The 15,866-nt window shown below is 44.4% G+C and overlaps 1 long non-coding RNA gene across 1 annotated transcript; it reads left to right on the top strand.

Moving 5' to 3' along the window:
- Positions 1-2,979: 2,979 nt before the first annotated feature.
- On the top strand, positions 2,980-4,257 carry LOC147987469 (uncharacterized). The gene is made up of 3 exons (XR_015615289.1): positions 2,980-3,178; positions 3,275-3,319; positions 3,390-4,257. It is a non-coding gene; the product is annotated as an uncharacterized LOC147987469 (long non-coding RNA).
- Positions 4,258-15,866: the final 11,609 nt, after the last annotated feature.

Raw genomic sequence — 15,866 nt, 5'->3', positions numbered from 1 at the left:
CCGAAGATCCAAACTATCTAACAACATTGAATAGGAAAGGTCAATGAGTGTCGAAGCGGTCATTATTTTTGTCTTCGTGGTACCTAAAGATATTAAAATCCTCCCCAATAATCATTGGATATGGTTATCCTTAGTCAGGTTCACCAATTCACGAAGGAAAGTCGGCTTATACTCATCTTGGGTAGCCACATAGACTACAACCAGGCTTCATGTAAAACCATCAACTTTGTTTCCTAAGTGAAATTTGATATGAAATTCTCCGGTCGAAATAGACAACGAGTCTATGGCCGTGGCCTGCATCCCAGTAAGGATTCCTCCAAACCTTCCACGATCTGGTAGACTATGCCATGTGTAGTCGAAACCACCTAATAGGTGATCGATGTCGTGCAGGCAGAAGTCACATTTACCAGCCTCAGAAATTTCCACAAAATTTAACCCATGTTCGTGCACACAATCATCGACGTTTTTATGTTTAGTCAAGTCTGAGAGACCTCTGCTATTCCAAAGCATGCCTGTTATGTGGAAAATCTCGGGTCGGCGTAGAACATTACACCTTCTTTGAGAGGTTATTATTTCTTTTTAGAATAATGCGATTTAGATTTTCACGAAGACACCGTGAAGTCACAAAACGAGGAACCAGGTCTTGGGTCATCCAAACCAACCTCGGGAACCTCACCAATCAAGTGGGAAATAAGCGGACCATCATATTTGGCATATGTTTCATCCCCCTCCTTGGTTTCGGGCTTAGGTAGGGTGCTATTACACTTCGGAGCAATCTTAAACTGGTCAATCTCCATATGTTTAAGTACCCCAACCGACAGATTAATTGCACTATCCTTCTTTCCCAAAGGAACACCAACGTTCTTTAGGTAGTGGAAATGGGAGTATCCAAAAAAGAAAGAAAATATTGAACGGATGTGGTAGCTGGCATGAGGTCCAAATTCCTCGAGGCCTGGCGGCGCATTGCTTGCTAGCTAGCGAATGCTCACCAGACAGAGAGGAACTATCAGTAGAGATGGAGACAGTTACTATGTCGAAGGGGCAAAGTTAGCCATCCAGTCATAATACTCGTCGGTGTCTTCGACTGAGCTATTGGTGAAGTTTTCCGCAACATAATACCCACCGGTCTCTTCCAATGTTAACTGGCACAGACCTTTGGATGACACTTCTTGTTGCTGCTACTCTGATGCCATAATACATTTTGTTTAAGAAGTTTTTGTTCATGGCATTTTATTTTAAAAGTTTATCTTTATGTGTCAAAATCTTTTTCTATGGACCCAGATAACGCCCGAACGTCACACATGACAACACTTTTCATGGCAAGTTTAGTTATGCGAGGATGTCAACTTTAATTGGCTAGTATGGCAATTTTCGTGTTTCAGTTTGTTTTTGGCAGAAACTTGTTATGTGTCACTGAAATATACCATCTTTGCGTGAGTGAAATTGCCATTGAAAAATGACATGGCCGGGATGCCATGCATCATTATCTTATCATTTGAGTTTTCTATTCCTGTTGAATCAGGCCCGACCTTGATGGAGGGGCAGGGGGGGCGGCCGCCCCGGGCCCCCGAAAACGAGGGCCCCCCAAGTCTGCATGTGCCTGTGCTAATACAATTTGTAAAATGTTATAACTGGGCCTACATTACCTGCACTGGTTACGTTTTGGAGAGATCGATCGACCGGATCCGGCTTGCTTGCTCCCTCCCCATGCTTCCATCCGTGCTCCCACTTCATCCTACGGTTGTTTTTTTTTTTCTCTTTTTTCTTTTTAATCTAATCATCTCTACCCTGATTTTAAGGGGGTAGGGCCGGGCCTTATTTTGTTCCAATTAAGTCATGCCACATATGCGGAAGTACGGATGGGCGCACACTGGAGGAGTAGGCAAGTCTCGTCCCGATCGACCAGGGATCGAGAGCGGATTCTGCGGCGTAACGTGGGGGAGTGATTTCGTGGGTTTACATCACGCACGATGACAATCGCCTACAGGCTGTTCGCCTTGTTTTAGGCCAATCGCCTCAAAACCTCATCGCCGGCAGGCTGCGGCGGCCGGATGGCAGCAGATTGCAGACGCGAGACAACCACGCCTCACCGTGGCACCGCCGCAGCAGCAGCTCCAGCCTACGCCTCATCACCGCCGCTGATGTGAGAGGTGTCCTATATCTTAACGATTTTGCCCTAACTTATGCCCAGCTTTTTTGCTCCCTATAACTACGACTCATCAAGGCTTGAAGGGTCGGTACAGGGCTGGGTTTACTGAGCTGCTTGCCGGACCGCCGAATCCAGGTATGTACATACCATGTAGAACTCTCGACGCAATGAAAGTTATGTATAGCTTATAGTTTTCTGCATCTTAGCCGAGTAAAATTGTTTGATAAAAGGTAGTGTTTGCGTGTACTTGCAATATGAAATTACATTCACTTCTTTCCTAAAAAAATTACATTCACTTCTTTTTCTTGAAAACCATCAAAAAAATGTCAAAACACAGCAAAATATATAACTACGTGGTTAATTTTGTCGGATTAATTAGGAATAGTTGAAGCACCCGCAAATAAGAAGGGCATGACAATGCTAATAAGCAACGGATCTTCATGGAGTAATTGAAGAATCGTGACCGAACAATTATTCTTTTATAGTAATCCATAATCTTTCCTATTGCATGTTGTAGTATGTTGTATAGTAAAAAACTTAATGTTTCACAAAGTTTATACTGAAAGTAGCTTTTGAAAGTTAAAGGGCCCCGGGTTCTAGTTTTGCCCTGGGCCCCTAAAATCTCAGGACCAGCCCTGTGTTGAATTCCGAAAATGCTTGGGTTTACCACCGAATAATTGGAGGAGGCGCACTATTATTCTTCGAGGTCGAATCTTGACGATGGCATCCCAGGTCAACCCCTCGTCACAAGTGAGCACGTGGAAGTCAGAAACTGCGGAAGAGCTTCCTATAGCTAGCCAGATTCCATGTCTGGCCCGCTGACCATTACTTTCCCCTCCCCTGCTCTGCTCTGCTCTGTTCTTCTAGGCCGGGAAATGGAGGAGCCCCCGCCGGCGGAGCCTCAGTCGTAGCGGTTCGTGTTCTGGCTGCATGAGCTGGGGGACAGCGGGCGCGCCAACGAGCCCATCACCTTCGTCGGCGCCCGATGGGCCTTCCCCACGGCGCCCACCGCACCCGTCACATGCAACCGTACGTATACATCGGACCTCCTTGACTTCCATTGCTTGCTTGCTTGACGCTTGAGCTTGACACTCTCATGTCTAATTCGTACGTGTTCTGCATCAGGTGGCCTGTTGATGGTTCGACATCTAGGACACGCCCATCACCTCCGTAAGAGCTCGACCATCACACAGATCACATGTCACGAGGAAGTTCACCTCGGTTTTTGTGACTCTTGCAGAAATCCGCGAGGGGCGAGGCGGACGTGCTGAGAGCGGTGGAGAGCGTGCACGCCATGATCGACTGGGAGATATCTGCCGGGACGAGGCCGGAGGACGTGTTCGTCTTCGGACTCAGCCAGGGAGGTACGACCTGCTCGAACTTGCCTGCGGGGACGGCTCGGCATGAGCTGCGAGTTAAAGGTGTAGGACGGGCTCGCCCACGAGCTGGCGCCCAACGAGCTCCAGTACTGCGAGCGATGGGCCGATGAGGGGGGCGGTGGCTCCAGCGACGACCCAGGGAGAAGTGTGGACCGTGGCGCCCCGAGGAGCAGGCAGTCCTGCTGCGGCTTTGCCTTCTTCTCCGGCTCGTAACGCTCCATGAACCTCCGAGCGAAGTGAGTATTTTTTTCTGTCTTTCCCTTTGTACTGAGAATTATCCATGTCAAGAAGCGAGACACCAATGACAAAGTCGCGGTAAACGAGCCCATCACCTTCGTCGGCGCCCGATGGGCCTTCTCCACCCTTGCGATCTGCTGGTCGCCCCAAAGCTGCTCTGGCGCCGCCGCTCAAGTTCAGAAAAGAAGGGGACGCGATCGCAATGTGACTCGGCTTCCTGCAGACTCCCCTGTGTTTCGCTTCCTCTGGCTGCCACTGAAAGTTTAGAGCGCTAGGAGCTTAGCTCATCCAGCTCGTTTATATTTTCTCTGTATTTCCTGCCTAGGCATCAGCTTCACTGATGCGCGAGTCGTGTGACTGTAATAAGTACGAACCCTCGAACATAAGCTGGGGCTGTAAAAGATTCCGATGGTTTCATTCCTGTTAATGGAACCGGGGAGAGGCCTCCCTGTTCATCCAAAAAAAATGATCCATGTCAAAGGAAAAAAAATCGATGGAAAATGATCCATTTCAGTTGGTCCTACACGTCTGCACTTGAGATGATGACTAACTGATGTTCCATTTGCTTCCATAATTTTGCAATAATATTTGACATCGGTGGGCGCTGCCGGCATTGTGACGTTTCTATCTAGGAAAGCTTTTGCCTTTCAATCGTGTTCGTCAGGGTGAAATTGAAATTAAAATGGCTCATCCAAAGGGATATCACACATATGTCAGGGATTCACTGGAGGTAAAGGGTGAAACTGAAATCAGATTGGGGATATCACACATTTTAATTTTCTACATGCGTTTCTCGTTACACCACACTAACAGCAAGCACACATAACATTTCTTACCTTTTGAGAGCAGTCTTATGCACAACTCCTAAATGACCACCAAACGAAGCATCATGTTGTTTCCACATGAACTCTTGTTGGTACATTATTTGCAAAATGAATGAATACCAAACTCACATGCAAGTTCACACTTTCTGAATGACAAGAACTTGATTGAAAACAAAACTACTGCAGACTGAGAGTGATAATCCTTGGGAATGAGTCATGCTAGGCTTACGTTTTCTTCCCTTACCCGCTTAATGTATTTGTGAAATCTGAGATACTGGAGGAAAACAAAGAGACACGACGGCATTTCATCTGTTTTGTTTCTCGGTAGTTGTACCACACTGGTTTATTCATGTGTTTTATCACCTGTGTTTTTCTACTTGGTTGCGGATGGCCCTTTTGGTGAGAAAATGATATGCCATAGTAAATTAGTAATGTACAATGTGATACGTCTCATGGAAAGCTATCTCATTTCTCTAAATTCAATATGTAAATATAGGAGTGTCTACAAGACAAGAGTCACTAGTAGAAAACAGGGCTTTGGTCACAGGGCAATATTCACATTAGTCCCGGTTCAGTCACAAACCGAGACTAATGTGAGCATTGGTCACGGTTCGTGCGGCTAAGGCATTAGTCCCGGTTCACCTGAGCCCTTTAGTCCCGGTTTGAGACACAAACCGAGACTAAAGGGTGCGATGCCCTTTAGTCCCGGTTTGTGTCTCAAACCGAGACTAAATATTAGACCTTTAGTCCCGGTTTGAGACACGAACCGGGGCTAAAGGGCACCCTTTAGCCCCGGTTCGTGTCTCAAACCGGGACTAAAGGTCCCATTTTCAAACTCTACCCCCCTCCCCCCTGTGGATCGCCTTTTTTGTTTTGAAAAAATCAAAAGAAAATGATAAACACTTCAAAAAATAAAATCCTTCGAGAGGTAGTTATATTACTGAAGGAAATATGCCCTAGAGGCAATAATAAAGTTATTATTTATTTCCTTATATCATGATAAATGTTTATTATTCATGCTAGAATTGTATTAACCGAAAACATAATACATGTGTGAATACATAGACAAACTCAGTGTCACTAGTATGCCTCTACTTGACTAGCTCGTTAATCAAAGATGGTTATGTTTCCTAACCATGGACAAAGAGTTGTTATTTGATTAACGGGATCACATCATTAGGTGAATGATCTGATTGACATGACCCATTCCATTAGCTTAGCACCCGATCGTTTAGTATGTTGCTATTGCTTTCTTCATGACTTATACATGTTCCTATGACTATGAGATTATGCAACTCCCGTTTGCCGGAGGAACACTTTGTGTGCTACCAAACGTCACAACGTAAATGGGTGATTATAAAGGAGCTCTACAGGTGTCTCCAAAGGTAGATGTTGGGTTGGCATATTTCGAGATTAGGATTTGTCACTCCGATTGTCGGAGAGGTATCTCTGGGCCCTCTCGGTAATGCACATCACATAAGCCTTGCAAGCATTGCAACTAATGAGTTAGTTGCGAGATGATGTATTACAGAACGAGTAAAGAGACTTGCCGGTAACGAGATTGAACTAGGTATTGGATACCGACGATCGAATCTCGGGCAAGTAACATACCGATGACAAAGGGAACAACGTATGTTGTTATGCGGTCTGATCGATAAAGATCTTCGTAGGATATGTAGGAGCCAATATGGGCATCCAGGTCCCGCTATTGGTTATTGACCGGAGATTTGTCTCAGTCATGTCTACATTGTTCTCGAACCGTAGGGTCCGCACGCTTAACGTTACGATGACAGTTATTATGAGTTTATGCATTTTGATGTACCGAAGTTAGTTCGGAGTCCCGGATGTGATCACGGACATGACGACGAGTCTCGAAATGGTCGAGACATAAAGATTGATATATTGGAAGCCTATATTTGGACATCGGAATTGTTCCGGGTGAAATCGGCATTTTACCGGAGTACCGGGGGGTTACCGGAACCCCCCGGGGGGTTATTGGGCCTACATGGGCCTTGAGGGAGAAGAGAGAAGAAGGCAAGAGGTGGCCGCGCGCCCCTCCCCTTCCTAGTCCGAATAGGACAAGGGAAGGGGGGCGGCGCCCCCCCTTTCCTTCCTCTCTTCCTCCTCTTTCCCCCTCTCTCTCCTTGTCCAACTAGGAGTCCTACTCCCGGTGGGAGTAGGACTCCCCCTTGGCGCGCCACACCTAGCCGGCCGCCCCCTCCCTCTTGGCTCCTTTATATACGGGGGCAGGGGGCACCTCTACACATACAAGTTGATGCACGTGATCGTTCCTTAGCCGTGTGCGGTCCCCCCTGCCACCATATTCCACCTCGATCATATCGTTGTAGTGCTTAGGCGAAGCCCTGCGTCGGTAGAACATCATCATCGTCACCACGCCGTTGTGCTGACGGAACTCATCCCCGAAGCTTTGCTGGATCGGAGCCCGGGGAGCGTCATCGAGCTGTACGTGTGCTAAGAACTCGGAGGTGCCGGAGTAACGGTGCTTGGATCGGTCGGATCGGGAAGACGTACGACTACTTCCTCTATGTTGCGTCAACGCTTCCGTTGCGGTCTACGAGGGTACGTAGACAACACTCTCCCCTCTTGTTGCTATACATCACCATGATCTTGCGTGTGCGTAGGAATTTTTTTGAAATTACTGCGTTCCCCAACAGTGGCATCCGAGCCAGGTTTTGTGGTTTGATGTTATATGCACGAGTAGAACACAAGTGAGTTGTGGGCGATATAAGTCATACTGCCTACCAGCATGTCATACTTTGGTTCGGCGGTATTGTTGGATGAAGCGGCCCGGACCGACATTACGCGTACGCTTACGCGAGACCGGTTCTCCCGACGTGCTTTGCACAAAGGTGGCTTGCCGGTGACTGTTTCTCCAACTTTAGTTGAACCGAGTATGGCTACGCCCGGTCCTTGCGAAGGTTAAAACGGCATCAACTTGACAAACTATCATTGTGGTTTTGATGCGTAGGTGAGATCGGTTCTTGCTTAAAGCCCGTAGCAGCCACGTAAAACTTGCAACAACAAAGTAGAGGACGTCTAACTTGTTTTTGCAGGGCATGTTGTGATGTGATATGGTCAAGACATGATGCTAAATTTTATTGTATGAGATGATCATGTTTTGTAACCGAGTTATCGGCAACTGGCAGGAGCCATATGGTTGTCGCTTTATTGTATGCAATGCAATCGCGATGTAATGCTTTACTTTATCACTAAGCGGTAGCGATAGTCGTGGAAGCATAACATTGACGAGACGACAACGATGCTACGATGGAGATCAAGGTGTCGCGCCGGTGACGATGGTGATCATGACGGTGCTTCGGAGATTAAGATCAAAGGCACAAGATGATGATGGCCATATCATATCACTTATATTGATTGCATGTGATGTTTATCTTTTATGCATCTTATCTTGCTTTGATTGACGGTAGCATTATAAGATGATCTCTCACTAAATTATCAAGAAGTGTTCTCCCTGAGTATGCACCGTTGCGAAAGTTCTTCGTGCTGAGACACCACGTGATGATCGGGTGTGATACGCTCTACGTTCAAATACAACGGGTGCAAAACAGTTGCACACGCGGAATACTCAGGTTATACTTGACGAGCCAAGCATATACAGATATGGCCTCGGAACACGGAGACCGAAAGGTCGAGCATGAATCATATAGTAGATATGATCAACATAATGATGTTCACCAATGAAACTACTCCATCTCACGTGATGATCGGACATGGTTTAGTTGATTTGGATCATGTGATCACTTAAAGGATTAGAGGGATGTCTATCTAAGTGGGAGTTCTTAAGTAATATGATTAATTGAACTTAAATTTATCATGAACTTAGTACCTGATAGTGTCTTGCTTGTTTATGTTTGATTGTAGATAGATGGCTCGTGCTGTTGTTCCGTTGAATTTTAATGCGTTCCTTGAGAAAGCAAAGTTGAAAGATGATGGTAGCAATTACACGGACTGGGTCCGTAACTTGAGGATTATCCTCATTGCTGCACAGAAGAATTACGTCCTGGAAGCACCGCTGGGTGCCAGGCCTGCTGCTGGAGCAACACCAGATGTTATGAACGTCTGGCAGAGCAAAGCTGATGACTACTCGATAGTTCAATGTGCCATGCTTTACGGCTTAGAATCGGGACTTCAACGACGTTTTGAACATCATGGAGCATATGAGATGTTCCAGGAGTTGAAGTTAATATTTCAAGCAAATGCCCGGATTGAGAGATATGAAGTCTCCAATAAGTTCTATAGCTGCAAGATGGAGGAGAACAGTTCTGTTATTGAGCATATACTCAAAATGTCTGGGTATAATAATCACTTGATTCAATTGGGAGTTAATCTTCCAGACGATTGCGTCATTGACAGAATTCTCCAATCACTGCCACCAAGCTACAAGAGCTTCGTGATGAACTATAATATGCAAGGGATGAACAAGACTATTCCCGAGCTCTTCGCAATGCTGAAATCTGCGGAGGTAGAAATCAAAAAGGAGCATCAAGTGTTGATGGTCAACAAGACCACTAGTTTCAAGAAAAAGGGCAAAGGAAAGAAGAAGGGGAACTTCAAGAAAAACGGCAAGCAAGTTGCTGCTCAAGAGAAGAAACCCAAGTCTGGACCTAAGCCTGAAACTGAGTGCTTCTACTGCAGGCAGACTGGTCACTGGAAGCGGAACTGCCCCAAGTATTTGGCGGATAAGAAGGATGGCAAGGTGAACAAGGTATATGTGATATACATGTTATTGATGTGTACCTTACTAATGCTCGCAGTAGCACCTGGGTATTTGATACTGGTTCTGTTGCTAATATTTGCAACTCGAAACAGGGACTACGGATTAAGCGAAGATTGGCTAAGGATGAGGTGACGATGCGCGTGGGAAACGGTTCCAAAGTTGATGTGATCGCGGTCGGCACGCTACCTCTACATCTACCTTCGGGATTAGTATTAGACCTAAATAATTGTTATTTGGTGCCAGCATTGAGCATGAACATTATATCTGGATCTTGTTCAATGCGAGACGGTTATTCATTTAAATCAGAGAATAATGGTTGTTCTATTTATATGAGTAATATCTTTTATGGTCATGCACCCTTGAAGAGTGGTCTATTCTTGTTGAATCTCGATAGTAGTGATACACATATTCATAATGTTGAAGTCAAAAGATGCAGAGTTCATAATGATGGTGCAACTTATTTGTGGCACTGCCGTTTAGGTCATATCGGTGTAAAGCGCATGAAGAAACTCCATACTGATGGACTTTTGGAACCACTTGATTATGAATCACTTGGTACTTGCGAACCGTGCCTCATGGGAAAGATGACTAAAACACCGTTCTCCGGTACTATGGAAAGAGCAACAGATTTGTTGGAGATCATACATACAGATGTATGTGGTCCGATGAATATTGAGGCTCGTGGCGGATATCGTTATTTTCTCACCTTCACAGATGACTTAAGCAGATATGGGTATATCTACTTAATGAAACATAAGTATGAAATATTTGAAAAGTTCAAAGAATTTCAGAGTGAAGTTGAAAATCATCGTAACAAGAAAATAAAGTTTCTACGATCTGATCGTGGAGGAGAATATTTGAGTTACGAGTTTGGTGTACATTTGAAAAATTGTGGAAAAGTTTCGCAACTCACGCCACCCGGAACACCACAGCGTAATGGTGTGTCCGAACGTCGTAATCGTACTTTACTAGATATGGTGCGATCTATGATGTCTCTTACTGATTTACCGCTATCGTTTTGGGGATACGCTCTAGAGACGGCCGCATTCACGTTAAATAGGGCACCATCAAAATCCGTTGAGACGATGCCTTATGAACTGTGGTTTGGCAAGAAACCAAAGTTTTTGTTTCTGAAAGTTTGGGGCTGCGATGCTTATGTGAAAAAGATTCAACCTGATAAGCTCGAACCCAAATCGGAGAAATGTGTCTTCATAGGATATCCAAAGGAAACTATTGGATACACCTTCTATCACAAATCCGAAGGCAAGACTTTTGTTGCTAAATTCGGAAACTTTCTGGAGAAGGAGTTTCTCTCGAAAGAAGTGAGTGGGAGGAAAGTAGAACTTGACGAGGTAACTGTACCTGCTCCCTTATTGGAAAGTAGTACATCACAGAAAACTGTTTCAGTGACACCTACACCAGTTAGTGAGGAAGCTAATGATGATGATCATGAAACTTCAGATCAAGATACTACTGAACCTCGTAGATCAACCAGAGTGAGATCCGCGCCAGAGTGGTACGGTAATCCAGTTCTGGAAGTCATGCTACTAGATCATGATGAACCTACGAACTATGAAGAAGCGATGGTGAGCCCAGATTCCGCAAAATGGCTTGAAGCCATGAAATCTGAGATGGGATCCATGTATAAGAACAAAGTATGGACTTTGGTTGAATTGCCCGATGATCAGCAAGCAATTGAGAATAAATGGATCTTCAAGAAGAAGACTGACGCTGACGGTAATATTGCTGTCTACAAAGCTCGACTTGTCGCAAAAGGTTTTCGACAAGTTCAAGGGGTTGACTACGATGAGACCTTCTCACCTGTAGCGATGCTTAAGTCTGTCTGAATCATGTTAGCAATTGCCGCATTTTATGATTATGAAATTTGGCAGATAGATGTCAAAACTGCATTCCTGAATGGATTTCTGGAAGAAGAGTTGTATATGATGCAACCGGAAGGTTTTGTCGATCCAAAGGGAGCTAACAAAGTGTGCAAGCTCCAGCGATCCATTTATGGACTGGTGCAAGCCTCTCGGAGTTGGAATAAATGTTTTGATAGTGTGATCAAAGCATTTGGTTTTATACAGACTTTCGGAGAAGCCTGTATTTACAAGAAAGTGAGTGGGAGCTCTGTAGCATTTCTGATATTATATGTGGATGACATATTACTGATTGGAAATGATATAGAATTTCTGGATAGCATAAAGGGATACTTGAATAAGAGTTTTTCAATGAAAGAGACCTCGGTGAAGCTGCTTACATATTAGGCATAAAGATCTATAGAGATAGATCAAGACGCCTAATTGGACTTTCACAAAGCACATACCTTGACAAGATTTTGAAAAAGTTCAAAATGGATCAAGCAAAGAAAGGGTTCTTGCCTGTGTTGCACGGTGTGAAGTTGAGTCAGACTCAACGCCCGACCACTGCAGAAGATAGAGAGAAAATGAAAGATGTTCCCTATGCTTCAGCCATAGGCTCTATCATGTATGCAATGCTGTGTACCAGACCTGATGTGTGCCTTGCTATAAGCTTAGCAGGGAGGTACCAAAGTAATCCAGGAGTGGATCACTGGACAGCGGTCAAGAACTTCCTGAAATACCTGAAAAGGACTAAGGATATGTTTCTCGTATATGGAGGTGACAAAGAGCTCATCGTAAAATGTTACGTTGATGCAAGCTTTGACACTGATCCGGACGATTCTAAATCGCAGACCGGATACGTATTTACATTAAACGGAGGAGCTGTAAGTTGGTGCAGTTCTAAACAAAGCGTCGTAGCGGGAACTACATGTGAAGCAGAGTACATAGCTGCTTCAGAAGCAGCAAATGAAGGAGTCTGGATGAAGGAGTTCATATCCGATCTAGGTGTCATACCTAGTGCATCGGGTCCAATGAAAATCTTTTGTGACAATACTCGTGCAATTGCCTTGGCAAAGAAATCCAGATTTCACAAGAGAACTAAGCACATCAAGAGACGCTTCAATTCCGTCCGGGATCTAGTCCAGGTGGTAGACATAGAGATTTTCAAGATACATACGGATCTGAATATTGCAGACCCATTGACTAAGCCTCTTCCACGAGCAAAACATGATCAGCACCAAGACTCCATGGGTGTTAGAATCATTACTGTGTAATCTAGATTATTGACTCTAGTGCAAGTGGGAGACTGAAGGAAATATGCCCTAGAGGCAATAATAAAGTTATTATTTATTTCCTTATATCATGATAAATGTTTATAATTCATGCTAGAATTGTATTAACCGGAAACATAATACATGTGTGAATACATAGACAAACTCAGTGTCACTAGTATGCCTCTACTTGACTAGCTCGTTAATCAAAGATAGTTATGTTTCCTAACCATGGACAAAGAGTTGTTATTTGATTAACGGGATCACATCATTAGGTGAATGATCTGATTGATATGACCCATTCCATTAGCTTAGCACCCGATCGTTTAGTATGTAGCTATTGCTTTCTTCATGACTTATACATGTTCCTATGACTATGAGATTATGCAACTCCCGTTTGCCGGAGGAACACTTTGTGTGCTACCAAACGTCACAACGTAAATGGGTGATTATAAAGGAGCTCTACAGGTGTCTCCAAAGGTAGATGTTGGGTTGGCATATTTCGAGATTAGGATTTGTCACTCCGACTGTCGGAGAGGTATCTCTGGGCCCTCTCGGTAATGCACATCACATAAGCCTTGCAAGCATTGCAACTAATGAGTTAGTTGCGAGATGATGTATTACAGAACGAGTAAAGAGACTTGCCAGTAACGAGATTGAACTAGGTATTGGATACCGACGATCGAATCTCGGGCAAGTAACATACCGATGAGAAAGGGAACAACGTATGTTGTTATGCGGTCTGACCGATAAAGATCTTCGTAGAATATGTAGCAGCCAATATGGGCATCCAGGTCCCGCTATTGGTTATTGACCGGAGATTTGTCTCAGTCATGTCTACATTGTTCTCGAACCGTAGGGTCCGCACGCTTAACGTTACGATGACAGTTATTATGAGTTTATGCATTTTGATGTACCGAAGTTAGTTCGGAGTCCCGGATGTGATCACGGACATGACGACGAGTCTCGAAATGGTCGAGACATAAAGATTGATATATTGGAAGCCTATATTTGGACATTGGAATTGTTCCGGGTGAAATCGGCATTTTACCGGAGTACCGGGGGGTTACCGGAACCCCCCGGGGGGTTATTGGGCCTACATGGGCCTTGAGGGAGAAGAGAGAAGAAGGCAAGAGGTGGCCGCGCGCCCCTCCCCTTCCTAGTCCGAATAGGACAAGGGAAGGGGGGCGGCGCCCCCCTTTCCTTCCTCTCTTCCTCCTCTTTCCCCCTCTCTCTCCTTGTCCAACTAGGAGTCCTACTCCCGGTGGGAGTAGGACTCCCCCTTGGCGCGCCACACCTGGCCGGCGCCTCCTCCCCCTTGGCTCCTTTATATACGGGGGCAGGGGGCACCTCTACACACACAAGTTGATCCACGTGATCGTTCCTTAGCCGTGTGTGGTGCCCCCTGCCACCATATTCCACCTCGATCATATCGTTGTAGTTCTTAGGCGAAGCCCTGCGTCGGTAGAACATCATCATCGTCACCACGCCGTTGTGCTGACGGAACTCATCCCCGAAGCTTTGCTGGATCGGAGCCTGGGGAGCGTCATCGAGCTGTACGTGTGCTAAGAACTCAGAGGTGCCGGAGTAACGGTGCTTGGATCGGTCGGATCGGGAAGACGTACGACTACTTCCTCTACGTTGCGTCAACGCTACCGTTGCGGTCTACGATGGTACGTAGACAACACTCTCCCCTCTCGTTGCTATACATCACCATGATCTTGCGTGTGCGTAGGAAATTTTTTGAAATTACTGCGTTTCCCAACAATTACTACATCTACTAGTTAGGAAAATTTAAAAACTTAAATTTGGACATGTTTTGCAAAAAAATGTAGGGAAAATGTAAAACGGCTATAACTTTTGTATACGATGTCGGAAAAAAACGTATAATATATCAAAATGTTCAGAACGAAAATCCGCCTGTTTGCAAATTTTTAGAATTCTCAAATTCGAAAAGGAAAAAAAGTTATGCTCAAATTTCAGTTTTTTTTCTTATTTTCATTATATCTGGTCAAACTATGGTCAAACTACTTATTCAAGAAGTATTAGTGTTATTAAATAATTATTCAAGAACATTAGTGTTACTAAATAATTATTTCAGTTCTTTTGAATTTTTGTCAAATCTAGTCAAATTGTGGTCTAACAATGGTCAAACTACTTATTCAAGAAATATTAGTGTTACTAAATAATTATTTCGGTTTTTTTGAATTTTGGTCAAATCTGGTCAAACTATGGTCAAACTATTTATTCAATAAATATTAGTGTTACTAAATAATTATTGTTTTGTAAAATAATAGTTTCAAACTCAAAAAGTAGGGATGGCAATGGGTAGGATAGGGGGGGTACAACCTCCTTCTACCCAAACCCATACCCATAGAAACTTTTTATACCCACCCACTTCAATATCCATGGGTATAAACTGACACCCATGTCCATACCCATCGGGTATCCTATATCCAATGGATATCCATTGGGTACAATATATAGCATTCAAATTCTTAAGAGGTAGAGAAATGAGTTCAAAATTCAAATGATCATGGTAGAGTAGTATAGCACGTATGTGGCCTCCTCCAGTGGGTGGCCTCTTGGAGGCATCAGGGGATTATGAGCAGCGGTTGGTGGAAGGCCGACGTAGTGGAAGGCGGAGGTGCGAATTGGCGATCGCTGGATCGAGTATTCGACAAGAGTCTGGTAGTGAAGAGTCGATATTTCATCTTTTTGAGGAGTCACATAGGACGTATGAGGAGTGACGAGCAGGTGATTATGAGCCTATGAGCTATGACTTGTTTAAGGAATACGAGATTTAGGGTTGGACCTTATGAGTTGGATGTTATCCCCACATGTTATATGAGTTATTTTCATTTTTTGGGGGGTATCTATTGGGTTACCCATGGGCACAATTTCTTACCCATGCCCTACCCATATATTTTGCGGGTATGGGTACCCATTACCCGTGGGTAGAAAATCTCTTCAAGTCTTGTCCATACCCATTGTTTTCGGGTAGGGTACCCGCGGGTACCCATACCCATGGGCAAAACTGCCATCCCTATCAAACAGTGAAATGTGTGACTTCATGCTTAAACCAAACTCTCGAGGGTTAATAGGATTGACATCTTACTATTGTCAGGAAAACAACAAGTGTAGATTTGGAAACGAAGGAGAATAGAACCCAAAAGTTAAGCGTGCTCGGGCTGGAGTAGTGAGAGGGATGGGTGACCGGTCGGAAAGTTAGATGATTTGAAATGATGAGGGGTGATTAGAGATTAGAGGTTAAATTGAGCAATGATGAGGGGTGGGTGATTAGAGATTAAATTATAAAATAATTCAGAAATTTGAAAATCAAGAAAAAAATTCAAAAAAATTCAAAAAAAAAACTTTAGTCTCG

This window comes from Triticum urartu, chromosome 2A (genome assembly GCF_056163025.1).
Source record: "Triticum urartu cultivar PI428250 chromosome 2A, HENAU_Tu73, whole genome shotgun sequence".
Classification (NCBI taxonomy): Eukaryota; Viridiplantae; Streptophyta; class Magnoliopsida; order Poales; family Poaceae; genus Triticum; species Triticum urartu.
The sequence above is the reverse complement of the archived record's forward strand: the minus strand, read 5'-3'. Positions and strand labels throughout refer to the sequence as shown.